The 16996-nt window shown below is 44.2% G+C and overlaps 1 long non-coding RNA gene across 1 annotated transcript in view; it reads left to right on the forward strand.

Annotated features, from left to right (window-relative positions):
- Window positions 1–10896, forward strand: part of LOC133253126 (uncharacterized) — a 43808-nt gene extending 32912 nt beyond the window's left edge. The window contains exons 2-3 of the long non-coding RNA XR_009738199.1: window positions 7749–7961; window positions 10766–10896. This is a non-coding gene — a long non-coding RNA (uncharacterized LOC133253126). The remainder of the gene's footprint in view (window positions 1–7748; window positions 7962–10765) is intronic.
- Window positions 10897–16996: the final 6100 nt, after the last annotated feature.

Below are 16996 nucleotides of genomic sequence, written 5' to 3' on the forward strand. Positions count from 1 at the left end.
TTTCCCCCCAGCCCACCCCAAACCAAGCAAGAGAAGAGAAGTGGTTCCGCTCAGTCTGTGGGAGGGATCCCCTGGGATGTGGGTGGCAGAGTGAATCCTGCCTTCATAGTCAGAGAGACCCAGGTTTCAATTCCAGCACTCAGTCTGAACTTGCTAAGCTTCTGCTTTCTCCCTGGAGAAGCGGAGACAAGATCATGACTTGTCTATGGTGAGGAATAGGAGGCAAGGTTTATATCAGAGCCTGGTACTGCAGACTTTGTTTATCAACTCATTTTATCCTTACCACAAACCCTATGAGCAGACACTATCATTATCTCCATTTTGCAGAAGAGGAAACTGAAGCAGAGGGAGATTATGTAACGTGCCCAAGGTCATGTAGTAAGCGAACTGGGATTCCATCTGGGGTGTCTGTGTTCTTATCTAGGATTCCACACTGCCTCTCACTACAGGACATGGTAAGCTCTCGAGGCCCCTTATACATGTTCTCTTGTCAGAACAGAATCTGTCTATGAGAGCTGAGACATGAAATTCAAATATGTTAAGCCAGAGTGGAAATCCATAAAAAGAGTCTCCCAGAACAGTGGGATTTCTCAATATCAGGACTATGGTAATTACGTTTTAGAAGGCCTATGAAGGCCATTTTACCATCCACGCTTTATGGGAAGTCACAGTGATACCTGGGCAGAGCCCATCCTGGCGTCATCCAAGCCAGTTTCAGGTGATAGACCTTAAGAGTTACAACTCCATGGACACAACTATCCTCATTGAATCCATTTGCCAAGGGGAAAAGAATGTCTGATGAGAATGACTTGAATTTCTAGTCGACCTGATGACTCTCTCTCCTTATAAATGAATGCACTGACAATCTGGTTTTCACATCCATCTCTGTGTTTGGTTGATATGAATCTTCCATGAGACACTATTTCTTTTGTAATTAAATCAGGTTTCTGATTGCATCAATACTGATGGCCCTAGAGATTATCATATTAAGTAAGCTAGAGAAAGACAAGTGTCACGTGATGTTGCTCACATGTGGAATAAAAGAAAATAATACAAATTAACTTAGTTACAAAACAGAAACAGACTCACAGACTTAGTAAACAAACCTGTGGGCAGCGGGGAGGGATAAATTAGGAATTTGGGGTTAACATATGCACACTACTATATACAAAATAGATAACAACAAGGACCTCCTGTATAGTCTGGGGAACTCAATACTCTGTTACAACTTATATGGGAAAAGAATCTGAAAAAAATAGGCATATGTATATGTATAAAGGAATCACTTTGCTGTGCATCTGAAACTAACCCGATACTGTAAATCAACTGTGTGTGTGCACTCAGCCACTCACTATATGGTTGTATAAGGTAAATACAACAGTCCTTTTCATTCTCCTATTTTCTTCTGCCAACTGTAGGGATGGCCTGCATGGTCTGACCAAGCTCTAATGAGGTCCATGGGTCCCAGTCTCCGGGTCTTGAGTCTCTCAGTATGGTTTATAACTGTATTAATAAGGCTGCTCACAGACAGTTGTCATGGTGGGGTGTGGTGTAGTGGGAGGCCTGGAGGGAGAGTTGTTCAGCCACTAAGTTGTGTCTGACTCTTTGCGACCCCGTGAACTACACAGCAAACCAGGCTTCTTTGTCTTTCACTATCTCCCAAAGTTTGCTCAAACTAATGTCCATTGAGTCGATGATGCCAGCCAACCATCTCATCCTCTGTTGCCCCCTTCTCCTCCTGCCTTCAGTCTTTCCCAGCATCAGGGTCTTTTCCAATGAGTCAGTTCTTCACATCAGGTGCGCCACAGTATTGGAGCTTCAGTTTTAGCACCAGTCCTTCCAGTGAATATTCAGGGTTGAATATTCAGGAGGGAGGGTAGCTATGTGGAATTTTGACTATGTCTGTCAACTCCGTAGTCCCAGCCACCCTACCTAAGGGATCTAACGGCTGGGGATGCTGTTACAGTGCAAGACCTGTGGAAGTCCTTACCACAGTGGCAAAAAGAGCAGCAGTCTCAAGTCAGGTAGCTGTGTGCATGCTGGGGACACACAGAGCTGTATTGTTTCAAAGGCTGGGGAGAGTGGGGTGAGTCTCTGTTCACTGGCTTGGAAGGTGGTCCAAGGTCTACTTTAAAGTGAAAACAAAATTCAGGCTTAAGAGCATTCTGCAGAGTGGAATTCCATTTTTGGTGTAAAAGATTATACACGTTATAAAGTCATAGAGAAACACCTAGAAGAAGATGTACACTTGACTTTTTTTTTTTTTTTTTAATTTAACAATTCAGTGGTAACTTTGCTCAGGACAGAGAGAGGGTGGGAGATGATTTTTTTTTTTTTTAATTTATGGGGTATATGTTTTTCATTTTTTCTTTCTAGATAGTTTCTGTAGATTCCTTCTTTTTTTTTTCTTGATGTATTTCTATATTGTGTCAACTACAAATTGGCACTTACCAAGAACCTTGCCATGGAGAAGGAAATGGAAACCCACTCCAGTACTCTTGCCTGGAAAATCCCATGGACAGAGGAGCCTGGTAGCCTACAGTCCATAGGGTTGCAAAGAGTCGGACACAACTGAGCGACTTCACTCACTCACTCACTCACTAACTCAAGAACCTTGCCAACGACTGAATAACAAAGGCATTTGCCATCTGCCTCTACTGAGAGGCAGTAGAGCCAGACATCCTGGAATGTGAAGTCAGTGGGCCTTAGAAAGTATCACTACGAACAAAGCTAGTGGAGGTGATGGAATTCCAGTTGAGCTATTCCAAATCCTGAAAGATGATGCTGTGAAAGTGCTGCACTCAATATGCCAGCAAATTTAGAAAACTCAGTAGTGGCCACAGGACTGGAAAAGGTCAGCTTTCATTCCAATCCCAAAGAAAGGCAATGCCAAAGAATGCTCAAACTACTGCACAATTGCACTCATCTCACACGCTAGTAAAGTAATGCTAAAATTCTCCAAGCCAGGCTTCAGCAATATGTGAACTGTGAACTTCCTGATGTTCAAGCTGGTTTTAGAAAAGGCAGAGGAACCAGAGATCAAATTGCCAACATCTGCTAGATCATAGAAAAAGCAAGAGAGTTCCAGAAAAACATCTATTTCTGCTTTATTGACTATGCCAAAGCCTTTGACTGTGTGGATCACAATAAACTGTGGAAAATTCTGAAAGAGATGGGAATACCAGACCACCTGATCTGCCTCTTGAGAAATTTGTATGCAGGTCAGGAAGCAACAGTTAGAACTGGACATGGAACAACAGACTGGTTCCAAATAGGAAAAGGAGTTTGTCAAGGCTGTATATTGTCACCCTGTTTATTTAACTTATATGCAGAGTACATCATGAGAAATGCTGGACTGGAAGACACACAAACTGGAATCAAGATTGCCGGGAGAAATATCAATAACCTCAGATATGCAGATGACACCACCCTTATGCAGAAAGTGAAGAGGAGCTAAAAAGCCTCTTGATGAAAGTGAAAGAGGAGAGTGAAAAAGTGGGCTTAAAGCTCAACATTCAGAAAACGAAAATCATGGCATCCGGTCCCACCACTTCATGGGAAATAGATGGGGAAACAGTGGAAACAGTGTCAGACTTTATTTTTCTGGGCTCCAAAATCACTACAGATGGTGATTGCAGCCATGAAATTAAAAGACGCTTACTCCTTGGAAGGAAAGTTATGACCAACCTAGATAGCATATTCAAAAGTAGAGACATTACTTTGCCAACAAAGGTTCATCTAGTCAAGGCTATGGTTTTTCCTGTGGGCACGTATGGATGTGAGAGTTGGACTGTGAAGAAGGCTGAGCGCCGAAGAATTGATGCTTTTGAACTGTGGTGTTGGAGAAGACTCTTGAGAGTCCCTTGAACTGCAAGGAGATCCAACCAGTCCATTCTGAAGGAGATCAGCCCTGGGATTTCTTTGGAAGGAATGATGCTAAAGCTGAAACTCCAGTACTTTGACCACCTCATGTGAAGAGTTGACTCATTGGAAAAGACTCTGATGCTGGGAGGGATTGGGGGCAAGAGGAGAAGGGGACGGTAGAGGATGAGATGGCTGGATGGCATCACTGACTCGATGGACGTGAGTCTGAGTGAACTCCGGGAGCTGGTGATGGACAGGGAGGCCTGGCATGCTGCGATTCATGGGGTCACAAAGAGCCGGACACGACTGAGTGACTGATCTGATCTAATCTGATCTACTGAGATTGAACCCCATGCTGCTACAGCTGTTGACCTTCAACAAGCCCTGAGGGGAGTTCACGGTGGAGTTAGGCCCTCTGTGCTCCAGGGAATCTGGTGGGACAGGTCTTTAGATAGCTGGATGTTTTTAGGAACAGATTTTATGATCTCAATCCTTGCAACTCATATCTGTGAGTGAAAGTGAAAGTCAGTTGTGTCCGACTCTTTGAGACCCCATGGACTATATAAGTCCATGGAATTCTCCAGGCCAGAATACTGGAGTGGGTAGCCTTTCCCTTCTCCAGGGGATCTTCCCAACCCAGGGATTGAACCCAGATCTCCCGCATTGCAGGCAGATTCTCTACTGTCTGAACCACCAGGGAAGCCCAATATCTAGAGAAGCACTAAATCCCTTCCTGGTGACATCAGATCCTCGTGACTAACAAAAAACCTTTTGTAAAATGAGTGCTTCATGGTATTGAACTCCCCCTTCACCAAAACCTTGACCTTGCCCCACTGCCACTTTGGAGCAGTCTCTCAGAGCTATCCTGCTCTGCAGTCCTCATTTTGCCCTAATTAAAACTTAACTCACAACTCTCAAGTTGTACATCTTTTTTTAATTGACAATTGTTTGAATGAAAGTGTATTGTTTTTGTAAATAAAACCAGTGCTTTCTAAAAAGGATCGATGGTGGTCTTTATTTTTTTTCTGTTAATAATAGGTTTTAAAATTACAAAGCTAATACATCCTTGTAAAAATTTAACACACATAAAATGTTACACAGTGAATAGTAGGTCTTCTCACCAGTCCCCTCTCCAAAACTTCTATGCAGACGCAACTGTGTATTGGACAAAATGTCCTTTAAAGACCACTCATGGAGGATACCGTGTTCTGCACTGTACTTCTTTTTTAGCTTAATAGTATATCGCGTAGACTTTTTCCTATAATGACATATGCAGATTATCATATGATTGTTTCATGATTTACTTATCAGACATTTAGGTTATGTTTTCCTATTTTAAACAGTGCTGTAAATGATGTATGTGGTATGTACATATGCTGCTGCTGCTAAGTCGCCTCAGTCGTGTCCGACTCTGTGCGACCCCATAGACTGCAGCCCACCAGGCTCCGCCGCCCCTGGGATTCTCCAGGCAAGAACATTGGAATGGGTTGCCATTTCCTTCTCCAATGCATGAAAGTGAAAAGTGAAAGTGAAGTCGCTCAGACGTGTCTGACTCTTAGCGACCCCATGGACTGCAGCCCACCAGGCTCCTCCATCCATGGAATTTTCCAGGCAAGAGTACTGGAGTGGGGTGCCATTGCCTTTTCCAGGTATGTACATATAACAGGATGGTAAATGGAGGCTCTTTTAGGCTCTGTTTCTCAGCCTTAGACTGAGCCTCTTAGGCTTAGCCTCAGTTGAGTCTCCAAATCCCTAGAAACAACACAGTCAGTAGTAAATATCTCCCTTCCCAATCCTAAATGAGGCCCTAACCCACCTAAGCAGGTCCTGCTGAGATGTACAGCCAGCATGGACCATCCCCTGACGTGGGTCTTCAGAGGGCAGAAAGGGGTAAGGCTGGGGAGGGAGAACTCTTTTTGAGAGTGTGGTCAAGCTGACTTCAGTCCACTCCCCACCTCCTTCCAAAAGGTAGGTTGGATTAAGTCCAGTGAGAAAGGTTCAGCGAAGACTCTCGAAGTGCATGGCATCAGATTCTGGGGCCTGAGCTCAGGACCCTAAAATCAGTGAGGAGCAGCCGGGCTGGACTGAGGTGGAAGAGAGAGCATCTTGCTGGGAACAAGGATGCTTCCTCCAACAAAGGCTAGAAGAACCTGGATTCTGCACATCTAAAAAGGATCAGCAGGTGATATTCCTGGCAGTCCAGTGGTTTTGATGCTGTGCTTCTACTGCAGGGCACAGGTTCAATTCCTGGACAGGGAGTTAAGATCCCACATACCATGAGGTGCAGCCAAAAAAATATAAAGAAAATAAAATAGTAATAGAAAGGAAGAAATAAGACCAGTAGGAGAGAGAGAGAGGGAGAGAGAGAGACAAGGGCTATTTGGAAGAGACTTTTCCCAGCGGGGTTTCAGAAAGAACAAACAAGGGGACTGACTGTCCAGGGCCTAAGGCAGAGATTAAAGGGAACACACAGGAGGAAGATGAACTGATGCTGAAGCTTCAATATTTTGGCCACCTGATGTGAAGAGCCAGCTCATCACTGGAAAAGACCCTGATGCTGGGAAAGACTGAGGGCAGGAGGAGAAGGGGGTCACAGAGGATGAGATGGTTGGCTGGCATAACTGACTAAATGGACATGAGTTTGAGCAAACTCAAGGAGACAGTGAAGGACAGGGAAGCCTTAGCAACTGAATAATAGCAACACAGGAGGAGGCCTCCGGTATCTAGGAAATTGTTAGCGAAGTTCCCAAGGGTGGGATTTCTGGGAAACTCAAATAAACCATCCAGCCCAGAGGGCACAGCGCTGCTGGCCAGGTGAAATCCCGCCCCTTTCTCTAGTTCCTCTTTATGTGGTTCATCCTGAAGATTATTCAGAGTTCTGGTAAATACTCTGGTGTGTGCTTTGACATGATGGAGACTTTCCATGCATGAAAGGATAAGGTACAGGACACAGTGAGAAAAACCAAGTTGCATTCTAACTGCCACTTATCAAATCCGGTTCATTCTGCATTCTTTGTGAACAAGTGTGATTTTATATGCAGCATAAATTTCTACAAGTGGGATTCTGTGCAAGCAAGAATATATTTTAAATTTTGATAGATGTAGTCAAATTGTCCTCCGCATAATTTGTTCCATTTACATTTTCCCAGTGATGAATGAAATTGGCATTTTCCCACTTTCTTTTCCACTTTCCTTTCCCACATATCCTTTCCACTCTATAAGTTTCAAACATTTTAGTCTTTGCAACTGTAACAGGTTAAGAAGAATGATATTTCATATATAAAAATATTTTCATTATGAGAAACATTAAGGTAGTTATAATGTTTTTTTTCTATGAACACCATTGCAAATGTCCCTTGCTATCCATTTTTTAAATCCTATTGGTTTGTTGGTCTTTTTCTTATTAATTTGTAAGAACTCTTTACATATTAAGGCATTTTGTTGTTCAGTCACTCAATCTGGTTCGACTCTTTACGACCCCATGGACCACAGCATGCAAGGTTTCCCTGTCCTTCACCATATCCTGGAGCTTGCTCAAACTCATGTTCATTGAGTTGGTGATGCCATCCAACCATCTCATCCTCTGTGCCCCCTTCTCCTCCTGCCTTCCATCTTTCTCAGCATCAGGGTCTTTTCCAATGAGTCATTTCTTCACATCAGGTGGCCAAAGTATTGGAGCTTCAGCCTAAGCATCGGTCCCTCCAATGAATAACCTTTGGCTTATCACATGTTACAGATATTTGTCTATATGTATTATTTGCCTTTAGTTTTACTAATGAGCTTTCAAGTGTGTGGATGCTATTCTATAGAATGAATACAAATTTACTCTAGAGTGCTCCTGAATTAATGGATTTTTTTTTCTTTCATATTTTCTCCATCAATAGATGCTACAAGCCTATATAAAACCATGGCAGGTGAAGGATGACCTTTGAAGTCGAGAGTTTGGGAACCTCTAGACTCTACTTGTTCTGCCTAAACTGTGACCCAAGAACTGAGCCCAGCCCTCCTGGGTTGAAGTTCAGCACTCATGTCTCTTGTGAAGCCAGAAATCGTTACATTTCTAGTTCTTTACAAGACACAAGCAACAGCATGTCAAGGTGGGGCCAACTAAAAGGAACTGGAATGTCTCTCTTCCTTTCTCCTTTCTCCCTTCGCACTCTCTCCCTTCCTCCTTTTCTTTTCTCTCTTCTCAAGTCTCCTAAAGGGGAGACATAAAACAGAAAGAACCAGTGGGAGGGAAGGTAACACGGAGGGGAAGGCTCTTGATTGTTGAGATGAAGCCTACACTGCTTTCCATGGCCTCCCAGGCCCTCCCCATCTGGCCCTGCTGCTCCCCCCGTCTGGTCCCTGCATCCTGCCTCTCAGCCACCCCCTGCATATTAGTCCTGCTCTGCCTGGGCAACCCTCTGGCCTCGCCACCAGCTGCTTTCTCTACCCAGAGCTTGCTTCCCCTTCCCCGCCTGATGTGCAAGTACTTTCCAAATGTCACTTCCTCTGGGAACTTCTCCTGGCCCCCTGCGGAGTTAGCCTTCCAGCCACTGGCTCTCGTCTTTGTCGTTGTTGTTACAGCATTTATGGTGCTATTTCACTGAGCTCTGGTCTCTTCCACCAGCCTGGGAGACCTCTGCAGGTAGAAACTTGACTGCTTGCCCTCTGAGACTGACTTAGTGCTCCAGACCTGGGGACATGGTCGTGGGTTCGTCAGTGTTCATTGGCTGAAACTTTGTTTAAAGGGCAGAAATTTGTGTTGGGGAAGGCATCAAGAGCATGCAGCTAAAATAATATCCCTCCCAGGGGTGATGGGGTCCTAGAGAGCTTCCCCACCACCAGTTCCCTCTCCTCAGGTCCTAACGAGAGACTGGCAGCTCTGACTAATTCTTGTGGTTCGTACATAGGCAGTACCCTGTATCAGGCAGAGGTCAACCACTGACCTCTACCAGAAGCCTCATGCCCTTTATGACGCCAGGGAAGAACCAGAGAAAATTCAGTCTTGGTTATTGAGTATCACCCCTGAGAAAAGTCTGCTTAGAATGTCCTCAAACTTTGGCCAAAGTCAGAACCACCTGGGGAACTCTGGTAAAATACCAAGGGCCAGACCCGATCCTCCTTCAAGGAGCTTGGGCCTCTGCATTTTCCCATTGCTCTCCAGGTGATTCTGCTACATGCCAGTTTGAGAAGCCCTGGCTTAGAGGAAGTGGGTTAAGGCCCCCCATATTTCCCCAATATCATTCTTCCTTCACTGGCAACAGCTATTATGCCAGTCTCTTCAAATACTGTTTCCTGCTTGTGTTTCTTCCTATAAGCTCAATCCAAAATGCTCGTTCTGTTTCTTTCCCTCACACTCTCCCCTACCAGGTTTCAAACAGAATTTAGTTTGCATATAAGTTATTCATTATCCGCAGCAGCATTATTTGGTGCCCACTGCCTATATGTGGGGGCTTCCCAGGTGGCTCAGTGGAAAAGAATCTACCTGCGATGCAGGAGATGCAGGAGATGTGAATTTGATCCCTGGGTTGGGAAGATCCCTTAAAGGAGGGCATGGCAACCCACTCCACAATATTCTTGCCCGGAGAATCCCATGGACAGAGGAGCCAGGTGAGCTACAGTCGCAAAGAGTTGGGCACGACAGAAGCAACTGAGCATGCACACACGTGCCTATGTGTGGAGTGAATACATGTACAAGCAAATGAGATAGCTGAAGCAGGAAGCACTCACTTGGAGCATGGATTAGGCATGAAGGGAAATAGAAGCCATGGTTCTGCACTTGGGGAGCTTGCTGTTGGGTTGTATACAGGGAGGAGGTGAACTGGGAGCCAGGCGTCACAGTCCTTCTAGTGACTGCCTGTCTCTCTGAGCTTTGGTTCCTTCAGCTCTTACATGGAAATAATCACAATCACAATAATCTTGTCTTAATGGCTTAGTGAGGGCTACAGAGAACAGAAGAGTGAAGGTGTTTTCTAAACAAACCTGTGAGCGTAATATATGTCCCAGAGAAAACTGGGTGAGAAATTTTAAAAAGTCTTGGGACTTCCCTGGTGGTCCAGTGGTTAAGACTTCGAGCTCCCAATGCAGGGGACACAGGTTATTTAAAAACAAGGTCTCCAGCCCTCCCTAGTCTATGTTTTTGCCAGTCTTCCCCATAAGTATCCATTTTTAATCAGAGGGCACATCTTATGACGTTGAGCTATTCTTTCCCATCTTAGTTTCCAAGATCTTGCAGAGATGTGTTAAGCCATTGGTGGCTACCTTTGGGGCCTTTTGAGAGGGGACAAGCTCTAGAATCTTCTTTCCTGGCCTCGTGGTCTGCTCATTTGCCTTCTGCTGATCCAGAGCCATGGTTCATACTGTTGGTGTTCCTTTGTCTCTGAGTGGCATTGGGAAGACCACACTCAACATTTCTGATATGTTTTCTGTTAGCAAAGCATCACTTCCCTTATATGTATTTCATCACTTCCCTTATATATATATTTGGCTTCACTGGGTCTTAGCTGCGGCACTTGGGATCTTCAATCTTCATTGGGGCATGCAAACTCTCAGTTTCGGCCTATGAGATCTAGTTCCCTGACTAGGGATCAAACTCTGACCCCCTGCATTGGGAGCGTGGCACCTTAGCCATGGGACCCCCAGGGAAGTCTCATTATCACTTTTTTTTTAAGAGAAAAAATTTTTCTTTATGAGTGTAAAAAAAATGCCAACTCTCTGTATGGTTTACACAAATCATACAGAAATAGGCCACAGAAATATGGAGAAATATTATAAAAGCCAGGTACAGTTTTTGACTTGTAAAATACTCCTGCTAACCCTGAACATTTATTCATGCTTCTTAATTTATTGGCAAGAAACTCATCAATTTCTCATAATTACCTTTCAAAGGAGCTGGTATATTTTCCCTCTTTTATAGGTAATGGGAGTGAGCCCCAACAGGGACATGAGGATATCCCTTCCAAATGGGTGAAGGAAACTTTCAGGGTGCTTGAAGAACCTAGCATGCTCACACACCAACAGCTAGGATGTTTCAAGAGTCTCACCTGTTTTTGTGAGTGAGTGCCACAGTTGTCACTCTCCAAGTGTTGCTGAGAACACCCGTCACATCCGTCAGCGTAGCTCCCATTACAGTCATAAGGAAGGGCCTGTTGTGGGGTTGTTAGTCATGCACGTGTTGCCCCTGGCGATCAGCTTCAATTCGAACCTCACCCAACAACCCAGCTTTCCTCACCAGTCTTTCAAGCCCTGCAAAATGTGAAGTGTGGGTTCCCTGTTCACAGGAACACTTCTTTGACTTCTGAGTTTGCACCATTTCCTTCAAGAAGGCCTCTGCCTTAGCATTTCAAATCACTTGATCTGATTCTGCCTCCCCTAGTTCACCTTCTCATCAGTTCCTTTCTCTGTGTCTGGGCTTCTTTTTTTTTTTTTTCCTGCAAAATTAGAGTTCCTATTGAGTCATTTCCTAAAAACCTATAAAACCATCCTTCCTCCCCACCTTCACATTCATGGTCTTAGTCCGCATCTTCTCCTTCCATCCTCTAGACAGGGATGAAGGCAGCAACTTCTGAAGGGTCTCCTGGCTTCCAATCTCTCACCCTCTGATTAGTCCACACCTAACCTCCTAGAAAAGCATCTATTTCTGCTTTATTGACTATGCCAAAGCCTTTGACTGTGTGGATCACAATAAACTGTGGAAAATTCTGAAAGAGATGGGAATACCAGACCACCTGATCTGCCTCTTGAGAAATTTGTATGCAGGTCAGGAAGCAACAGTTAGAACTGGACATGGAACAACAGACTGGTTCCAAATAGGAAAAGGAGTTCGTCAAGGCTGTATATTGTCACCCTGTTTATTTAACTTATATGCAAAGTACATAATGAGAAACGCTGGACTGGAAGAAACACAACCTGGAATCAAGATTGCCAGGAGAAATATCAATAATCTCAGATATGCAGATGACACCACCCTTATGGCAGAAAGTGAAGAACTCAAAAGCCTCTTGATGAAAGTGGAAGTGGAGAGTGAAAAAGTTGGCTTAAAGCTCAACATTCAGAAAACGAAAATCATGGCACCTGGTCCCATCATTTCATGGGAAATAGATGGGGAAACAGTGGAAACAGTGTCAGACTTTATTTTTCTGGGCTCCAAAATCACTACAGATGGTGACTGCAGCCATGAGATTAAAAGATGCTTACTCCTTGGAAGGAAAGTTATGACCAACATAGATAGCATATTAAAAAGCAGAGACATTACTTTGCCAACAAAGGTTCATCTAGTCAAGGCTATGGTTTTTCCTGTGGTCATGTATGGATGTGAGAGTTGAACTGTGAAGAAGGCTGAGCACCGAAGAATTGATGCTTTTGAACTGTGGTGCTGGAGAAGACTCTTGAGAGTGCCTTGAACTGCAAGGAGATCCAACCAGTCCATTCTGAAGGAGATCAGCTCTGGGATTTCTTTGGAAGGAATGATGCTAAAGCTGAAACTCCAGTACTTTGACCACCTCATGTGAAGAGTTGACTCATTGGAAAAGACTCTGATGCTGGGAGGGATTGGGGGCAAGAGGAGAAGGGGATGACAGAGGATGAGATGGCTGGATGGCATCACTGACTCGATGGACGTGAGTCTGAGTGAACTCTGGGAGCTGGTGATGGACAGGGAGGCCTGGCGTGCTGCGATTCATGGGGTCGCAAAGAGTCAGACATGACTAAGCAACTGATCTGATCTGATCTGAACCTCCTAGAATGCATGTCTGAATGTAACTTCCCTGCAGTGACTCTCCATTGATCCCATGATAAAATTTATACTCCTCAGAGGGGGCATCAAGATCATCATTACTTGACCCCACCCCCACCTTCCTATCCAGTGCCATACTGGCTCTCTTCTTTTTAGCTCCAGCCAGATCAATGTAGTCGTCATTCCCCAAATTATCACATTCTCTCATTTCTCCTTACCTTTGCCCATACTTCTTCCTCCCTAGGAGTGTCCTCCCCTGTCTTGTAGGAACACTTCTAATAATTTCTCAAGGCTCAATTTTTATGCCATCTTCTCTACATAGCCTTTTCTCATATCCCTAGTAAGGATGAATCTTTTCTTTTTTGTGTCTGCATGTTTTTAATATTTTATATCCATGATTCATTCATTCATTTTTATGTTTATTTGAGCAGAAAATACATATCAAGCAGTGATAATTCCAGGGAAGGGGTAAGGGTGTTAGGGAAGTGAGTGACCTATACAAAGATGTCTAAGAGCCTATCCTTACCCTTAAGGGACTGCTGGGTGGGACATGAGACACACAGATCAATAATTTTAGTACAGCATCTAGACACTTTGATGAAGATGTGAACAAAGGGTAATGGGATTATGGAGAAGGTGGCAGACTAATTGAGAAAATAAAGGAGGGCATCATGGAAAGGTAATCAGTTGAGTTGGGCCTTCGAATTATTGAGCTTCCCTGGTGGCTCAGTTGGTAAAGAACCTGGATGCACTGAAGGAGACCTGGGTTTGATCCCTGGGTCAGGAAGATCCCCTGGAGAAGGGATAAACTTGAGCTTTACATTTCCATTTTTGGTCTTTTCACATCATCCTTTACCATAGAGTGCAGTATCAGTATGCACTCCCTGTACAGTAATGTGCATAACATGAAACTGGATCGCCATGGAGACCATGACTTCATTGTCCATTGTGTTGTGAGCACATCTGATAAGGTAGGAAAACTCATTTGCTTGCAGAATGAGTTGCTCTGTAAAGGGTGCACACAGAAAGGACCAGAAAAGTGAGCCAGCATCAGAAGAAGACTTACTCAGCCAGTTAGGGGACTCCAAGAAATCTCTTGAGTATTGAGGCGGCAGTGACACTCGGAACTTAATGTGTTGCATTCATCAGCTTGCCCTGAATAACGAGGGTAAGAGGAAAGAGAAAGAGCACATAGTTTCTCCTGAAGGATCCACACAGAATCCCATTTCTGCTGTTCTTCTGTTGAAGGCTTTCATGGATATGGAGAAAACCTAGTGATATTTTTTTCGTGCTATTAAATAGGTAGACCCTGGACAAAGATCTTTCTTCCTAACTTTCAAAGTGAGGTAGAGAGAGTAGAGGTTCTGAATTCAGGCTTTGTGTTTTCCAGGTTTCAGTTCCAGCATAGAGCCTTCTTTGCTATGTGACCTCAAGTGCATAACATGGTCTTCCTGTGCCTCAGTTTCCACTTATGTACAGTGAAAAATGAGAGTTCCTTTAGTCATCAAAAAACTGAAATGAATGATAGGTAAGTTCTATCATCAAAGACCTCTCAATTTGTCACTGAAATACTGACAAGTATTTCCACAAGAAATACCATTTTCCCCAGGTTGTGGTATGGGAGACTTCAAATAGGCAATGCAAATTAATTTGAATTTTGGGAAAGAATGCCAGTGCACTAAATAAATGAGGAGAAGCAGCACTGGGGGGCAGAAGAATCAGTACATGTACAAGCACAGAGATGAACAAATTCACAATATTGTCTAGGATCTGTAGTAGCTGGGAAAAGTTGAAGCACAGGGAGCATGTGGTGAAGGGACAGAAAAAGGAGGAGAAGGATGATGAGGAAAGGGGGATGGAGGAGAAGAAGGGGGGACAGATCACAAAGGAACTTATAACCATATTAAGGGTTTAGACTTTATTTTGCCAGCATTGGGAGATCAGAAAGGTTGGCAACAGATGAATGAATGGGACCCTTAGCTTTGTTAGACCCACTTTGGCTATAATGTAGTACAAGCGTGGGCAAATTATGGCTCATGAGCCCAGTCCATCCAGCTCCTGTTTTTCTAAATAAAATTTGGTTGGAACATAGCCGCTTCCATTGATTTATGCATTGTCAGTCACTGCTTTTGCATGCCATGGTGGAATCCCCTAGTTTTAATGGAGACCCTACAGCCACAAAACCTAAAATAGTTGCTATCTGATCCTTTACAGAAAAAGTTTGTCAACTTCTGATGTAAGAGGATGCATTAAAGGACAGTAAAATCTGGTGAGAAGGAGTCTTGTTAGGAAACTCTGCATAAACTATTAAAGTCATGGCCTATAGTCTGGACTAAGCAGACAGTGGAGCTAGAGAGAAGGGGAAGGTGTCAGAAGAGGTGAAATCAACAAGACTCGGTGACTAATTAGATGTGGAGGTGGAATGGTAAGAGCATTCTAGAACAACTCCCAGTTTCTAGCTTGGGCAATTGAATGGGTGTTGGTGTCAGTTGCTAAGATTGGGATGCCAGGAGGAAGAGCAGGCTTAGGGATGAAAAGAATGGTTCCTATTTGGACACATAGCTTTGGGACATCCCGGTAGAGATGGTAGATGGAAATGTGGGTCAGGACCTCAAAAGAGTGATCCACTCCAGACATACACATTTGGGAGTTGTCAGTATACTGATGCACAGATTACACAGGTATGTAGAATGGGGAGACATGAGATGACTAATAGTGGAACCCATGGAAACATCAGTGTTTAAGAATGAACATAGGGGACTTACCCAGTGGTACAGTGGATAAGAATCTGCCAGCCAATGCAGGGGATACAAGTTTGATCCCTAGTCTGGGAAGATTCCACTTGCTGCAGAGCAGCTAAGCTCGTGCATCACAGCTACTGAAGCCCGAGTGCTCCAGAGCCTGTGCTCCGCAGTAGGAGAAGCCACTGCAGTGGGAAGCTGGTGCATGGCAACGAAGAGTAGCCCCCGCTCGCCGCAACTAGAGAGAAAGCCCTCAAGCAGCAATGAAGATCCAGCACAACCAAAAATAAATAAATAAATGAAATTAAAATGTATATAGATAAGAATGAACATAGGAATAGGCACTTGGAAAGAAAATGGAAGAGAGTTACTTAAAAGTAGTTCCAGAGGGGATGAGGAAAAGCTGAACAAAGTAAGACAGACAAAGCAAAACTAACCTCCAATGTCCCTTAAAGAGAAGGGAGGTGGGTCATAGCCAGGAGCAGGAGAGAGAAAGGGTGAAAGCAAGAAGGTTGTAAGGAAGCAGGAGATGAGTGAAGCTGGGAAGAAATATTTGCCTCCACTTCCTGCACATTTTTTAAGCACAGCACAGCACAGAGAGCTTGAGTTCATTTCGTCTGCCACAACAGCATCTTAAGTTAGGAATGGTGATTCCCATTTTACACATGAGAAAACTGACACGTAGATACTTAGAAACTCACTGGAAGTTATACCTCTGGTGAATTGTATAGTGAGGATTCTAACTCCCAAATCAATGCCCTTGAACCCTCTGTCAGGCAACACACCTCCCTTCTACCGCACTAACTCCTTGCAAATATCAATTGTCATCAAAGACCAGCTCCAGTGCTCTGTCTTCTGGAATGACTTCCCACTTACCTGTGCCCTTTCTGTGCTGGGTCAGCATGGCGGGGTCCTGAGGCAGAATTGTATTAATATTAGGTCAAGAGCATCGACTTGGAAGCCTTACTGCCTGGGTCAAATCCTTATAATCTCTGCGACCTCCTCTCCCCAGGCTTCTCATGCCTCCTGTACACTGATAAAATAGGGTCGACAAGAGTCCTTACCATAGAGTTGTTGGTTCATGTAAAACTTAGAACAGGACCTAGTTCATAGTGAACAGTTAATAATGACAGCTCTCCAATAATGACAACTCAGGATGTGACTGGGGCTACTCTAAATACTTTACATAGATTAACATTTAATCCTGCAATACACTTTCAATGAAAGCGTGGCTTTTCTTTCCATTTTACAGACAAGGAGCTGGGGCAAAAAGAGTTTAAGTAACTGCCTGAAGGTCACATGGCTCAAGCAAGGCTTTGGTAGTGAGGACAGTCTTCTTATCCCAGTCCTGGTCCCACAGAGTCAGTGTTTCTCCTGCTCATGCTAGGCCCCAGCCCTCACCTGGTGCTGTGGTTCACTGTGCACTTGTTGATCCGTCCACAGGTCTGAGCAGGGATCTGCCGTTTTCCCCTTTGTAACCCCAGCAACAAGGAACGATGCATGACACTTGGTAGATACTCAGGAAATTTTTCCTGAGTAGTCAGGTGTGGATGTGAGAGTTGGACCATAAAGAAAGTTGAGTGCTGAAGAATTGATGTTTTGAACTGTGGTGTTGGAGAAGACTCTTGACAGTCCCTTGGACAGCAAGGAGATAAACCAGTCCATCCTAAAG

This window comes from Bos javanicus, chromosome 8 (assembly GCF_032452875.1).
Source record: "Bos javanicus breed banteng chromosome 8, ARS-OSU_banteng_1.0, whole genome shotgun sequence".
NCBI classification, from domain to species: Eukaryota; Metazoa; Chordata; class Mammalia; order Artiodactyla; family Bovidae; genus Bos; species Bos javanicus.